The sequence below is a fragment of the Bactrocera neohumeralis genome, unplaced genomic scaffold (genome assembly GCF_024586455.1).
Source record: "Bactrocera neohumeralis isolate Rockhampton unplaced genomic scaffold, APGP_CSIRO_Bneo_wtdbg2-racon-allhic-juicebox.fasta_v2 cluster11, whole genome shotgun sequence".
NCBI classification, from domain to species: domain Eukaryota; kingdom Metazoa; phylum Arthropoda; class Insecta; order Diptera; family Tephritidae; genus Bactrocera; species Bactrocera neohumeralis.
The window spans coordinates 8,609,348-8,624,349 of NW_026089624.1; positions in this window are offsets into that span (position 1 = coordinate 8,609,348).

Genomic DNA, 15,002 nt, shown 5'->3' on the forward strand with positions numbered 1-15,002 from the left:
GCCTGACAATTAAGAATTGTTCAAATCGAACGGCATTGCTACCGATCCAGACGAAGCAGTGAAATATTCTGTTGAATTTTTTGAACTCGCTGGATTAACCTACGAATGCCACCACTTAACTTGCGATCAAATATTGGCTCACCTATCATTTTGCTTCTAAAAATATTGTTCATCAACTCGCATTAAGATAAAATTAAAGAAACACCATTGATTATAACCAATTGATTCTAAAATTGAAGTTATTTCACATTAAAGAATAAGGGAATTATTTAATTATTTGTGATTACATACTTTGTTTAATGTCCTAATAGTTCAAAATATCAAGCAAGGCAACGTCTGTCGGTCCTCTAGTAAATACATATTAAAAAAAAAAACAAAATCCATTCTTTGCGAAATAATTATATGTGATAAGTATTTCTGTATCACTTTAATAGTATATATGTTTTTTTTTTTTAATTTAAATATGATTTTAGTAATCAATATGACCTCACTTGTTATGTATTACTGAAGATGTATGAAATGGTATCGACCTAATTAAATTTTGCAATAAAGACAAATCTAAATTTGCCCAGTACTTTTAAATTGCTCTTTTCAATTCCAATATTGTTTGAATTGAGTCCCATTAGCATTTACTTTCTTGGACAGAATGCCACCTAGATTCTCGATGGGACTTAGGTCCGTACTTACTGCCGGCCATTTCAATACATTAATGTTTTTGCTTTCTAAAAATCCTCGAGTAGACGAAGCTCTATAAATTCAGGCGTTACCGTGTTGACAAGTCGACGTTTCATCATAAGCGATCCTCCTTGAAAATTTCTAGCGAATAGTAATATTGAAAACCGTCGGGACCATCTAAATTAAACGTTTTTTCGTCGCTAAATATGACGGATTGCTACAATGTGTCTGACAAAAAATACTTTTCTGCAAACTGAATTCGCGCCAATTTGTGTATTTGCAAAAGTCTAGGTTTAGCACTTCTCTTTTCATATCGAATGGTGATATCTGCATTCACTATTTGTTGAACATGTCGAGTAGTGACTGGAAGAGACAATTTACAACGAATTAGCGAGGGGCTCAGATTTTATTAAACGCCAAACGCCTGATTTGTCGAATTTCCCTTTCTATTATATAAGGTGGGCGGGATGTTCAAGGTGTTTTACCATAGTTTTTGGGATCTTTTAGAAATTCTTTTCTTTTTTGTTTTTATTCTCGTTGCAATTTTTCGTATTCTTTCCAGTTTCCGAGCATGCCAGTATTTGGAACTGCTCCTCAATAATGAGTTTGGTACCACCTGGCATTTGTTTGTTTTAAGGCAGGCATTAAATTTATTTATGCGAATACTTACCATCTTAAATATAAATAAACAAACAAACACGTTTCTTGTCAATCAATTTTCAAGCGATATGGATCTAATCGCGCCAAACAATGAACTGTCCCATATACTCATTTCGCTTTGGCTAATCCGAAATTTATCAACAATTGTAATTACATTTACATGTAATTAAGTAAGGCCACTACAAGTGTATCCAGCAACAAAAACTAATATAGCGGTGAAGTATATATACATAATGTTATTGCAAAAGTGTTAGTGGATATAAAAGTGCAAAATATAAGTAAAAAAGTAAAATTAATTTTAAATCGACAAAATATGTTCTTCAAATAGTGATCATTTTCAACTTTAAACGCAAATATCTCGAAAACTATAAATTTTTGCGGCTATAACTATAAATATTCTAGATCTGGAGAATCTCTATCCGACCATACTCATTTTATTCCCGAAATCCTGGGACCGTATAATAAAGTTTTCCCAACAATTATATTTGTAACGCACAATAAATTATAAAATATAAATTAACTAGCGGCCCGGTAGGTGCTTGGCTACGTATAGAGTGAAATAATAAAAAAATGTATTTTAATATCAAATTCATTTATTCAAACAAAAAAATATTTTTTTTTTAATTTCTAGCTATTTTAAAACTTAAATGTAATTGTTTGAATTGAAATGGCATATCAGTTGGAATCATAGGGATACGCGGTATCAAAAAACTTCAAGATTCAGTACAGGTAAAGGATCAACAGATTTAATTCGTGCATTACGCTCACGCTGCGATGCATTGCTTGAGTGCGTTCATATGTAGTATGAGATCGTAATGGCACATCATTTGATTTACGCGTTCGACGACCTATAATTGCTACTGGCATTTTTCCTTCATATAAAAAAGAATAAATCTAATTAAAAACAAATTTCATCTATTGCAAAAGAATAATTGAAATAAGGCTTGCAAACGATATGAAACACCAACGACTCTCTAAAAAACTAGGAAAAGTACACGCACACATGTGCCTAGTATTCATTTGAACAATTTAAAAATATAAACGCAAAGTAGTACAGTCATTTGGTCGAAAAAATAGAGGTTACCTGGAAAGTTTTCCGGGAGTTTTGAAATTTGGCAATTTTATAGATTTTGGTATGCTCTTGCCAAATTTGAACTTTGCCACCTCGTATGTTTGCCGCTCGCGCCGCCATATTGAAAAAATGGCGCCCAATAATAACTCCTTTCCGACTCATTTTACAGGAAAAGCATGTATATATGTATAAATTAAAGTAGAGGAAATTTCCTTCAATTTATGTCCTAACCTTTCCTTTCCTAAAATCAATAGTTTCGGCATACGAGCACCGTAAATTGTAATTCAATACACGTTTCGGCAGAAATACTCATTTCCACACCACCATGAGGTAGAGAAATCGGCGGATTTTTGTATCGTGGTATCTTCAGTAGGTCTAATCGACATCTGACTCACTATTTAAATATTTAGGTCAATTTCCGTCGCTTCATTCTTCTTGACGGACCAGGTGTTGGGTTTTCATCGTCTTCAATACCGATTGAACTATCGAAGACGGAAGTTTCTTCGGCATCATCGACGATAGGATCTACAGTTTCATCGTGGTCCTCTTCGTTCTCGATTTCATCGTTTATTTGCTCGAAAATAGTGACCGTTTCTTCTTCTTTAATGTCGTCTTGTGACGGAAATGGCGAATTATCGCAAGAACCACCACAGTTTGTGCACACAACGGAGCACTTTAGTTCTGCTTTTCTGCATCCGCAAGCTTTTTGACAACCTTTCTTGCATTTGCAAGAAATAAGTTTCAGTAAGCTTTTCGGAGCAGGGGGATCGAATGTAGTAACAGGATTTTTTTCGTTTCCATACCATTGATGAATTTGATGATAATTTCGAAACGAATGTTGTCGTGCTGCTGATTCTGTTGGTGGTAGCGACGCAATATTTAATTTTCTCTTATTAGTCTTTAAGCTTAAATTAGGTAAGAATCTCGGAATTCGATATACCCATTTATTTGTCTGTAAATACTAGATACGAATTCCGGTGAACTTACTATAATGACTGGACTATATATGCTGATGCTGTGAAGCATGCATATCTATATTTATTTAGAGATGTACTTTTCCGACTTTTCACATCGCTGTAGCTGTATAATGCGACAAGGAAACGTTCTCCAGTTTTAGCAGTGTTTTCTGGATCTGCATTTGGATTTTTAAATACTTCGATAACCTCGTTTAAATCTGGGTTTTTTGGAGTACTTTAATAAATTTAATTTTTCCTTGATAAAATAATGCCGATGTGGTATCACTACCACTAAAGGCATGTAAAAATGCAATATGATTTGATCCTGTTTTATCTTTTATACTGTTTATGGAGTATATTTGTCGTGAAATTTTTCCTTTTCCTGGTTAGAGGATGTATATATTTGGATGCGTTGATAGCGTTGTCAAAAGAACGAGAAGATCTATATCTTCACCGTCAACTACAACGAAATCAAATGCTGATGAGAAGTTTATTGCGGTATTAATTATTAACGTAACCGCATCTTCGGTGGCTTGTTTAACCACGAAGTGTTCAGCTTCAAATTTTATCTTCAACATTTCAATGAGGCGGTTCTTGTTTGCATCGTTACCCAGGAATTTACTTTGGGATACGGTTGGCGCCATTGATTCGTCGAAAAGTATGTCTACTGAAGCAATTTTTCGTGATCGTCAGGATCGTTCTACATACTTGGTACTACGGGATGCTACATCTTCTGGATATCCGTCAAATACTATAATGGCATTGGAGGTATAGTGCGATCGGACGTAAGCAATGTATTTATTGCAAATAGATGAAAATGATTCGCCCTGTTGTCAAACGACTCGGTGTAATAAGTATCCTCCATCGATGATGTATATCGTATTTTCAAAATTGATATCGCCAGAATGGTGTTCAAATGCCTGATACATCGTGGATTTGATACATTTGCGCATGCCCTCATCATTGAAAAGGGATAACGGAATTGGACCAAGTTCGTACATAAGAAAATTTTCAAGTTCATCTTCAGAATCTTTAGCGATGCACATTCTTTGGAAAATTAACAAAGGATTAATCGGGACAAACTAGTTTTCTATCCGAATGCCTGTACTCATAATACCAAGTGATTTTACTCTATCATTACGTTTAAACAGTTTTACAGTATGGAAATCACTGCCAATGATTATTCGAAATGTTCTTATTTCGACATGCTGCTCGGAACTGGAAAAAGCTACATCGCAAAATTTCTCAACCTCGTCACAAATATTATTTATATATTGCATTCCTTTATACCTGCGGAGACATAACAGACTAGGTAGACATGGTAGACTAGTAGTTAGTTAGGTTTTCATTCTACGGAACAATATTTAACCTTCATATAATTTTTATAATTTACAAATCACAATATGAGCAGTGTTCCAGATTTAAGTTTTTTAGAATGCAGTCCTGCGCATAATTAGTAACCAATACCAGTCAGCTGATTGCTGAATGCTGAATGATCCTTTTAGCCTCGTATTCGTAGACTAGTAGTTTCACTCTAGCTTAGTGAATGTAAATGTAAATCAAAATATGTGAACTACAGACATACATATATATGTATGCACATATGTATATATCATGTGGCGTGATGCTACAATCCGTTAACCAAATGTATATTTAAGGAGATATTCAATAAAGAAGCGGCCTTTTTCGCAATAGACGGTTGTACGATCCAGACGTGCTTTTTTTAATTGACGGAATTAATACAACTTTTGTATAGCACATTCTCAATTTTGTAAATATTACACATTGGTGTGGATGTATAATGGTTTACGCCGAAACTATTGATTTTAGGAAAGAAAAGGTTTCGACATAAATTGTAGGAAATTTCCTCTATTTTAATTTGTATATATGTATATGTTTTTCCTGTAAAATGAGCCGGAAAGGAGTTATTATCAAAAAACTGCTTTTGGGTGCCATTTTTTCAATATGGCAGCGCGAGCGGCAAACATACGAGGTGGGAAAGTTGATATTTGGAAAGAACATATCAAAATCTATAAAATTGCAAATTTCAAAACTCCCGGAAAACTTTCCAAGCAGCGTTTGAAAAACTACGCTACTCTCGTAGCATTTCATTTTACTCTTGCTACCGCTCTCACTTTGTCGGGAGCCACAGCGTAGCCTTAGTATAACAATGTAAAGTATGTGCTCTACTCTGCTTCGAGTTTTGTTAGGTAAAAAACTATAGCTGGAGCGGGAGCAAAAAATTAAATTCTGCGCTATGCTCTGGCTTAGCGGTAGCAAAAAATTGGAAGCAGTAGCACAGCAGAGCAAATGAAAATTTCCATGTGCTACAGCTCCCGCATGTGTTTGTTGTTTTTTCTTTCTTTTTTGCTATTTTCTGGCATTATACTTGTATATGGTACAAGTTGGTATATAAAAGAAAGTCGTTTATAACTCAAGAACGGCTGAATCGATTTGGCTTAAAATTGGTGGGGAGGTAGTTTAGAAGCAGGGTAAGGACAGAGGATACATTTTATCTCTTTGTACTAAATTTCAATACAGCTCATAAATACAAAAATTATATTTCAAAACATAAGCATTTGTTCAAAATTTATGTAAGAATCATTTGAAAATTTTAGTAATTCAAAAATAGAAAGAAATAAGTAAACATTTTCATTTCCAAACATGCTTAGTATATAGGTTATACTGATTTTGCTTCTTAACCAGGTAGTTGGAATTTTCATCGTCAAGGCACTGCGGATACTTTGCTAGATTATTGGTCAAGGACGCAAATGCATTCATAACAAACCAAACGCGATATCTAACATAAAGATATAACGGAATAATCGGAGTGTTGATAAAAAAGTTTATTATAATTTTAGATATACAGAAATCTTTTCGATTCTTTGCAATATACATTGAAGTATGTATATGCGTACAATTTCAAACTGATTCTTCCGAAAAAATTACTAAATATTGGGAATGGTAGAATAGAACTGCAAATACGCAGTGCAATGGATTAAAACTGGTACTGGCAATCAGTAGATGAATATTAACCACGTGTATTCCAAAAGATAAAGGCGAGGTATCTAAACCTGATTTTTCCACGAAATTCGCAATTTTTGTATAACTGACATGAGCTACAGCGTCTTAAGTCAAAGCGATGCCATATAATACCTCTGATCTGTAGGAATTTAAAGATAAAAAACAAAGATTGTAGTGTATTTTCTATGGAAAATTTTTACATGCCTCGGTCCAGTTCTTAATGTTAATATGTAGGGCTAAAATTTTCAGGGAATTTTTTTTGGGGTATTTCGAAGGAAATTTCGTGACGGGACCGAACAAAATTAATAATTCAAAAAAATAAAAACACCCTAATGTATATAAAAAGGGGGAAAGTATATGTATGTAGTTAAAATTAATTTCGAAAATTCATAGTAATTAAGTATTGTAATACATTTGGAATAGATGATGTTCTTGGTAATATAAAAATGGTGAATATTTTACATAATAAAAAAAATTTTAAAATTTATTCAATTATTATCTAATTCACTTTATTAATACATTTCTTAAAATATTTGATTTTAGATTTATAAAGGCACTTGACGCAACAAGTGCCAAAATGATTTGCATAACATTGTTTTGTTTGAATTATTCAATTAATTCAAATATTATGCCAGAAAATAGCAAAAAGAAAAAAAAAACAACAAACACATGCGGGAGCTGTAGCACATGAAAATTTTCATTTGCTCTGCTGTGCTACCGCTCCCAATTTTTTGCTACCGCTACGGCAGAGCATAGCGCAGAACTTAATTTTTTGCTCCCGCTCCAGCTATAGTTTTTTACCTAACAAAACTCGGAGCAGAGTAGAGCACATACTTTACATTGTTATGCTAAAGCTACGCTGTGGCTCCCGACAAAGTGAGAGCGGTAGCGATAGCATAGCAATAATTTTAGAAATTTTGCTGCTACGGAGTAGTAAATGAGAACCCTGTTTCCAAGTAAAAATACTAAGTGACTGTACTAAAGCAATAATTATTGCTGACGATTTGCTTTAATTGAAGCACGTCCGAAATGAAATGACCGCATGAAAGACATAACAATATGATCCCCATCTTAAAAAATATCAATTTGACACAAAAATCCCCATTACCATTTGTTGTATTCATAAGTTATAAAAAATATGATAAATGAAAAGCCGTTCGACCGATTTTGTGCAAACTTCACATAAGCCATCTACCAGGAATAAAGGGTTGTTCAACTTATTCCAGTGTGAGAGCGCTTCAAAATTAGCGTTTTTTATAACATTTCCATTATGGCCAGATTGAACAAAATAATAATTTGTGGGCATTTAAATTGAAACACTCAACATTTAGTACGAATGAAAATTACTATACAGTGGTCATTTATTATATGAAGAAACTATTTAAGTCTTTTAAAAGTATATTAGAACAACTAACCTTTGACCTTTCAATACAAAACGTTTCATCAAATACCTTTAAATTTCACAAATTTATTTAATTTTCATTGTTTTACATTTTTTATAAGTGGTCTTGAATGATGCAACAAATCCCTCCATTTACATATTTTTTTGGTAAGATTTCAATCTAGCCACCGCTCGTTTCCAATTGGTTAACGTCAAAACCTACTGAACTCGATTAGCTTTCAAAGAAAGCTCACTGGAAGTGAGAGAGGAGTTGGACATCTCTTTATCTCTGCATCTACTAAATAGGCCGAACAAAGCTTAAAGAGTTTGGATAGCAATTACTTTTTATATTTAGGGGTTTCACATAGTCTCATAAAGTTATAAATTACAACGATCCGAAAACATAGCGTTCAGAGTTCTATTTGCGTAAACTTGTTTTAATACGCAATCAGACAACAAATTTTTTAAACTAGTGTAAAAATGTATCATTTTATGATTTTACGATGCTTTATGACACGTTGTGAATACTCCAATTATATTATTATTTTTATATATTTTGTCCGCGATGGACTCCTAAACTACTGAACCGATTTTAGTAAAATTTAACACATTGTGTCCAGTCATAAATAAAAAACACAGTGAAAGATCTATTAAGTGGAAGCTCTATAAAGCGGAAATCTCTATTAACTGAACAGAAAGTCTGCCTTAAATTTGTCACAGGGTTGTCCGTAAAGTAATAGGACTGAGTCGATTTAAAAAACTTATTGAACCAATCGTTACAATTCTTTAAAAACTTTCTTTCTGCGTCGATGCAGTGCTGCTAGGGCGATTTCCAAGCAATGAAAGCATCATGGAAGGCATTCTCCGCAATAGCCTTAAGAGCCGAGGTGCATGTTGCTTGGATTCCCTCTGTCGTCTCAAGATTACCTTTTTGTCACGGGATCATACTCAAAAATCCATGACTCGTCACCTGTGATTCTTCTTCTTTACTTGGAGATTCCAAGCGAAGCCAGGTCCTTCTCTCCTGGTCTTTCCAACGGAGTGGAGGTCTTCATCTTACTCTGCTTCCACCGGCGGGTACTGCGTCGAATACTTTCAGAGCTGGAGTGTTTCGTCCGTTCGGATGACATGACCTAGCCAGCGTAGCCGCTGTCTTTTAATTCGCTGAACTATATCAATGTCGTTGTATATCTCATACAGCTCATCGTTTCATCGATGCCAGCGCGCAAAGCACCATAAGCTTTCCGCAGAACTTTTCTCTCGGAAACTCGCAACGTCGTCTCATTAGTTGTTATCATCGCCCAAGCTTCTGCACCATATAGCAGGACGGGAATTATGAGTGACTTTTATAGTTTTGTTTTAGTTCGTCGAGAGACGACTTTACTTCTCAACTGCCTACTTAGTCTGAAGTAGCACCTGTTGGCAAAAGATATTCTGCTCTGCATTTCGAGGCTGACGTTGTGGTTGGTGTTGATGAAGGAAGGAAGGAGAGCACACTTAAATTCCAATTGTAATCCATAATTTTAGTATGTTGGGGGCATCAGTCGCTAGATCGCCTTTGGTGGTTCTAGAAGAGTATGCTTCGTTTTTGAAACCTTCTGTTAGTCGCCGCATTTTTCCGCAGAGTTTTCGAGCATAACCCCTGCCGGCCAGCTTGTCATGCTCTTCATAATCACATATTTCGGCCTCTTTCTTTTTCTGTCTGCAAAAGCGTCTCTCTTCAACTCTCAGTATCTATCCCATCCGCATGTGTTGTGGTCGATCGTAACGTTGCGAGGTAGGCAGTCTGCTTTCAGTCCTATTACTTTCCGGACAAAGCCTGTTTTCAAAATTAAACCTCAAGTACAAGCCCTTGGATTCTTATACCGACAAAAACGTTTTCGCCTTTAGTCGTAAATTAAATTTTCACTGTATTGAATAGTTTATTATATGAATAACTAGCTGACTCCGCAGAATCCAGCATCCTGCCTTGTATTCGATGGCTTCGTCACAATCAGTCGGGTTCCTTAACACAGTTTCGGGTCATGAAGATTAATTACAGATTCAACTTTGAGACACAAATGATGCGGCGATATACCAAGCTTTTCCAAAGAATTTAGAAATTCCACAGGATAATTCACGGCTTCGTCTTCATTGTCAAGACAATCGGAATGTGCACATTTCCATTTCTTAGCGAATACGATGTAAAATGTCTTCGGCAATGTCATTTTTGTTCGTATCCCATAATTGACGCCGATTTGAAGGCTGATATGTTGCAATGTCATCGCGAAAAGTGTGCGAACTTCAGTGGCATGCGAAGTAGCTATCGCATCGTCCATTCTTTGATTCCAGTGATTATCATGTTCCAGCAATTGTATTTGCTGGCAGGCTTCTCAACAAGATTCACACACAGTTCGCAATGATTCTAATGAAGTTGAACCGCGTATATTAATCAATAGCAACCAAGGTAGAAGCAATCGTCGTTATCCGGGTGTATTGCGTAAATTGGTCCTAATGCATTAGTTGAGAACCTGGATATCCATCTGCTACTCGGCTTTGCTTTCTGCGTAACCATTTCTTCGACGATGCATTCCATTTATAATATCACGGCATTTCCGAATAGCGCAATGTTCTCGCAAACGGATCACTGACGCAAGTTGAGAAACAATTCGTCAATGTCAAAATATTTTTTGTCGGTGTTTCCGCTGGCTGTACTGTATTCTCTGGGCTTAAATACACTCTTTGGCCTTCTCCAAATGAACTGCGAGATGCACAACAGTCGGAAAACGTTAGAAAATTGCAACAGAAAATATCTTACAAAACGCTTCATTGCAGTATACGTATCAATACTTGATACTTGCTAATCTCTTCTCGTCCAAGGCCACTAACCGCCATGTTGCTTTCTTTGGTGACGTACAAGGGCGTAGCCAGGTCCGCATGTAGGGTGGGGCTGAAAAAAAATATTTAATTCCAGTAACTTTTTTATATTATTTTTATACCTTTCATGCTAATAAAAGTTTTCTTGGATTCGCTGAAAACTCCTCCACAATTTTCGTTTCCATTTCCGCTTGATTCTCTTTGACTAAAGCCCGATGGGTGCTAAGCATGCACAATCCTGAAAAAATAAAATTTACGTACTTAATTATTTATAAAAAATGTTTGCTTTTATTACCATTCAACCGATTCTCTCCCATTGTTGTTCTCAGCCATGTCATTACTTTTCTGAGCGTGCTGAACGACCGTTCAACAGTGGCACTTGTGCAGGGAATTGCGAACAGAATTTCAAGTCCCTCCCTTATCCTCGGATAAAAATCTGAGCTATTGTAAGCACATATTAAATCTAACTCATCTCCTTCCTTATCTTTCCAATATTTGTAATAAAGTTCAAGCTCATTTTCAATATCTTTTATATTGTAAAAAGAGCTTGCACGCAAAACTTTTTCATTGAATTCGCTTAGAGAGATAGTTTTCATATGCAGTGGACTTAAGGCTGCGAGATCAAAAGTTGGAGTGTTTTCTTTAGGAAATCATTCTCTAATAGATGTTATTAAAGAGTCCAAATATGGAATGAAAATTGCCCGGCGGTAATACTCTGCTGTTGTCGTGAATGGTGGATTTGATCTTTTTGTTTGCTTCTCGACGACTCTGGGCACACTTATGTATATTGAGCGATGCATTCTCAGCTAACTTTTCACAGTCTCTAAAAATCTTTTCAAATTCGATGGCAGATGTCCCTCGATGTTCCTCAAATAAATTTAAAATGTTATTGATGTGATCTCTACATTTAATCACTTTCCTTCTTTGCTTAGTTTTTCCAATCCATCTTTTATATCACAATAGAAATTTTTAAAATCAGCGATGCTTTTGTACTTCTCCGACCATCGTGTTTCACAAAAAGAATGTACATTCGAAGCGTATCTTCTGCGAAGGGGTGACTCTTTGAAAAAATTTATTACATCCTTTATGGTGGAAATGGTGTTACGTATTTCAGAGACTGAATTCAGGTCATTAACCACCACATTGAGGCAATGAATATAACAACTTTTTTGGAATGTACCTCTTAATATTTTTTGCATCCCACTAGTATTGCCGGCCATAGTAGCACATCCATCAAGCTCAAGCCCAACACATTTAGCAGGATCTAAGTTCCTAAGAGGAAGATCATGCGTTCCACAAAACAAAATTGTATTCATAATGGATTTAATATTTTTTTTATTTTGTTCAATTTTTTTTTGCATGACCCCGTTGCACTTGCAACGCCAGGTTTGTTGAGAGGCTTAAACAGCACGCAATAAAGACAAAAAGAGCCCTTTAGCCTGCGCGAGTACACCAAACATGGTTTGTATAAATCTAACCATGACCAATTGAATGTTTTCTTCAAGTGTGTTGCATCAGCCGAAAAATTATAATTTTGGTCGGGCTTCCAACAACTAACCAACAGTTCTTTTTTCTGCCCCTCACTCATCGTACCGACTAAAGCCACCCATTTGCCAATATCGTTGGCATGGCAATCATCCGCCGTCATATCTGCCGAGTGGCTCTCTTCAATCTCGCCGCAATAAGAACATATGTATCATTAAAAAGTGTAATGCAATAACTTAAGTCAACTATTACGTACTTGTAGTATTGTTAAAAAAGGTTTTAATGTCCGTTTTTATTATATGTATTATTATCAATTATACTTCTTAAGCGACACTTTTTTTTAACCAACACTTTTGACACTTTTTTCTTTTAATTGCCTGAATGACAGCTGTCTCTCAAATATGATAGTGATGACAAACTATTAAAAAAGCTATTGATGGTAAACATACTATCGATAAATTATTTAAGTTCATTGCATTCATTGCCACTTTACAAACAAAAAATCACCAATGGGACGAACGGTAGGGGGGGGAGGGGCAGCTGCCCTATGGCCCCCCTCATGGCTACGGCCTTTGTGACGTACTTGCAAACCTATTTGATCGATTTCACCAAACTGCTATACTTAATATTTTGATTGTGAATAAGACAACAATGGCGAATATGGTAGGATCCATTTGTGGTCAACTTCGATATTCACTCCTCTAAATTGAATGCTGAATGTTCTGCCATTGTCGTCTGGTGAGCGACGCCGATACATGGATATCCATCATTTGCAGGTTGTGTTTCCGTAAGAAAAGCACGTGGATAATGTTTTGTGCATTTATTGTCAGACATACAAACCGAAGTGGGATTGTGGTGTCCGCAAGGTCCTTGGATCAAGAATTTCCGCAGAAATGATTTCATCAATTTGATCTGGTGTAACCACCATCCACCATCCAAAGAAGAATGTGTGCGTGAGGCAAATTTATTTTTTACACTCAACAGACCATATAGTGTATACATATGTTGCTTCAAGATAGAGTTCATAAAACATCGTAGCTGTTGTTTGAAAAGCCGCGCTGTGAAATCGTGACGATCGTGTTGATTGATCGCGATTCAATAATTCCGTAATCTATGACCATTTTGCATTGCAAGTGAATGTAATACTATGTTCGGACCGACATTGAAAACACATTTGTATGTTTTGGAATCTAAGTCGTTCGGACCGACAATGTTTTCGATGAGTTTTCACTGACAACTATCAATAGCGGCGTTCTCTTGCTCTTGCAAGATTGCACGATGACACAAAATGCAAAAATCCTATACCGAAATATGCAAGGTCAAGAGAGTACCCATTGCAGAATCTAGTGATATATGACGGCACGAAAATAAACATGGGTTTTGGTCTGACATATTTTACAGCCATTGCAAATAATTTTCTGCATGTGTTTGTTGTTGTGCCGTTGCACCAAGAGGAAAATTCTGCAATTTTTGCACAGGGCTAGGTTTTGCAAGAGCAAGAGAATCCCCCTAATATGAGAATATCAAGTGGCAGCTGTATTTGTATATGGAATGTAAACAAATATCAAGTGACAATTTAGGGCCGGCAAAATATGTCTTCCAAAAACATCGATTAAACTAGAGCAGGCACCCATTGTAATGAGTGGAATGTAAGTTTTTAAGTAGTTTTCAGCGAAAACTGTGTTTTCGTTTCGCAGATTTTACATGGACGAAAACACAAGTTTTCGTGCGAAAACCAGTTTTTCCCACGAAAACCTGTTTTCGTTGTCGGTCCGAACATAGTATAACAAACAAATCCGCCCGTCCATAATTCTGCACTGTACAGGTATGTCATCGCATTCCGAGTTGATGGCAAAAAGAACGCGGACCGATATTAAGGCGACCTCTTCGCTTCATCGTAACAAATTTCAATCTTTAATTGATCACTTTTTATGAAACACAGATAAGGATTACACTGAAAAATTTTGAATAATAGCCGTAATAAAGAAAGCAAACGACAGAAATTGAACGATTCAATTAATATACAAATAAATCAATTGGAAACAAAAAAAAAATTATGGCAGTCAGTTTTGGAAATTTACGCTCGTAAGTCGGTTACAGTGAACAGACAAAAACCCAACTTATTTTTATATATAAGAAAGGGCAATATTACGATTCTTTCGGATTTGATGGTACGGATGGATTGAGGAGGTCCTCAGGATTAAAAAACACATATACCGTCCTCAGACTCATATTTTTCGAGATATTTCACTTTAAAGTTCAAAAATTCGTAAAAACAATGTTCCTTATTTCACTATGTTTAACCCACTTTTCACACATTTTTTAATTGATATATATTTAATTACACTGTACACATTCGTATATATCAAAAATTTACACTAATTGTATATTTTTTAAGAAAATAAATATACTTTAAAAACTATTTTGCACATCCAAAGTTTCAAGAGATTTGTGTGTTTACATTTATGACAAATAGCAGTGTTGCCATACTTTGTATCCTGAAAATATAATCAAAAATCTGTTTCATATTTAGAGATATAAATGATTCAAAATGAAATAATGTTTCATATATTTATATGGATTATATACCATAATAAATAGAAAAAAACTTATTATAGAATGCAAAGTTTTTCAGTATTTCTCTCCTTTTAATTAATGTAGGTGTTCGATCGATGAGGGTTATTTTTTTCGAAGCGCGGCCGAAGGCCGCCAGTGCAGAAAGTAATTCAACACAAGAGAACTATGAACACCCCGGTGTGGGACCGACCAGGGTTATTTTTTATCTTTATTTTTCAAATAACATAAGATACAAAAACCATTTGTACCATTCTCTCTATATATGTTAAACAGAAAATTGTTTAATAGTTTTTTTACACTGGTAAACAAAACAAAA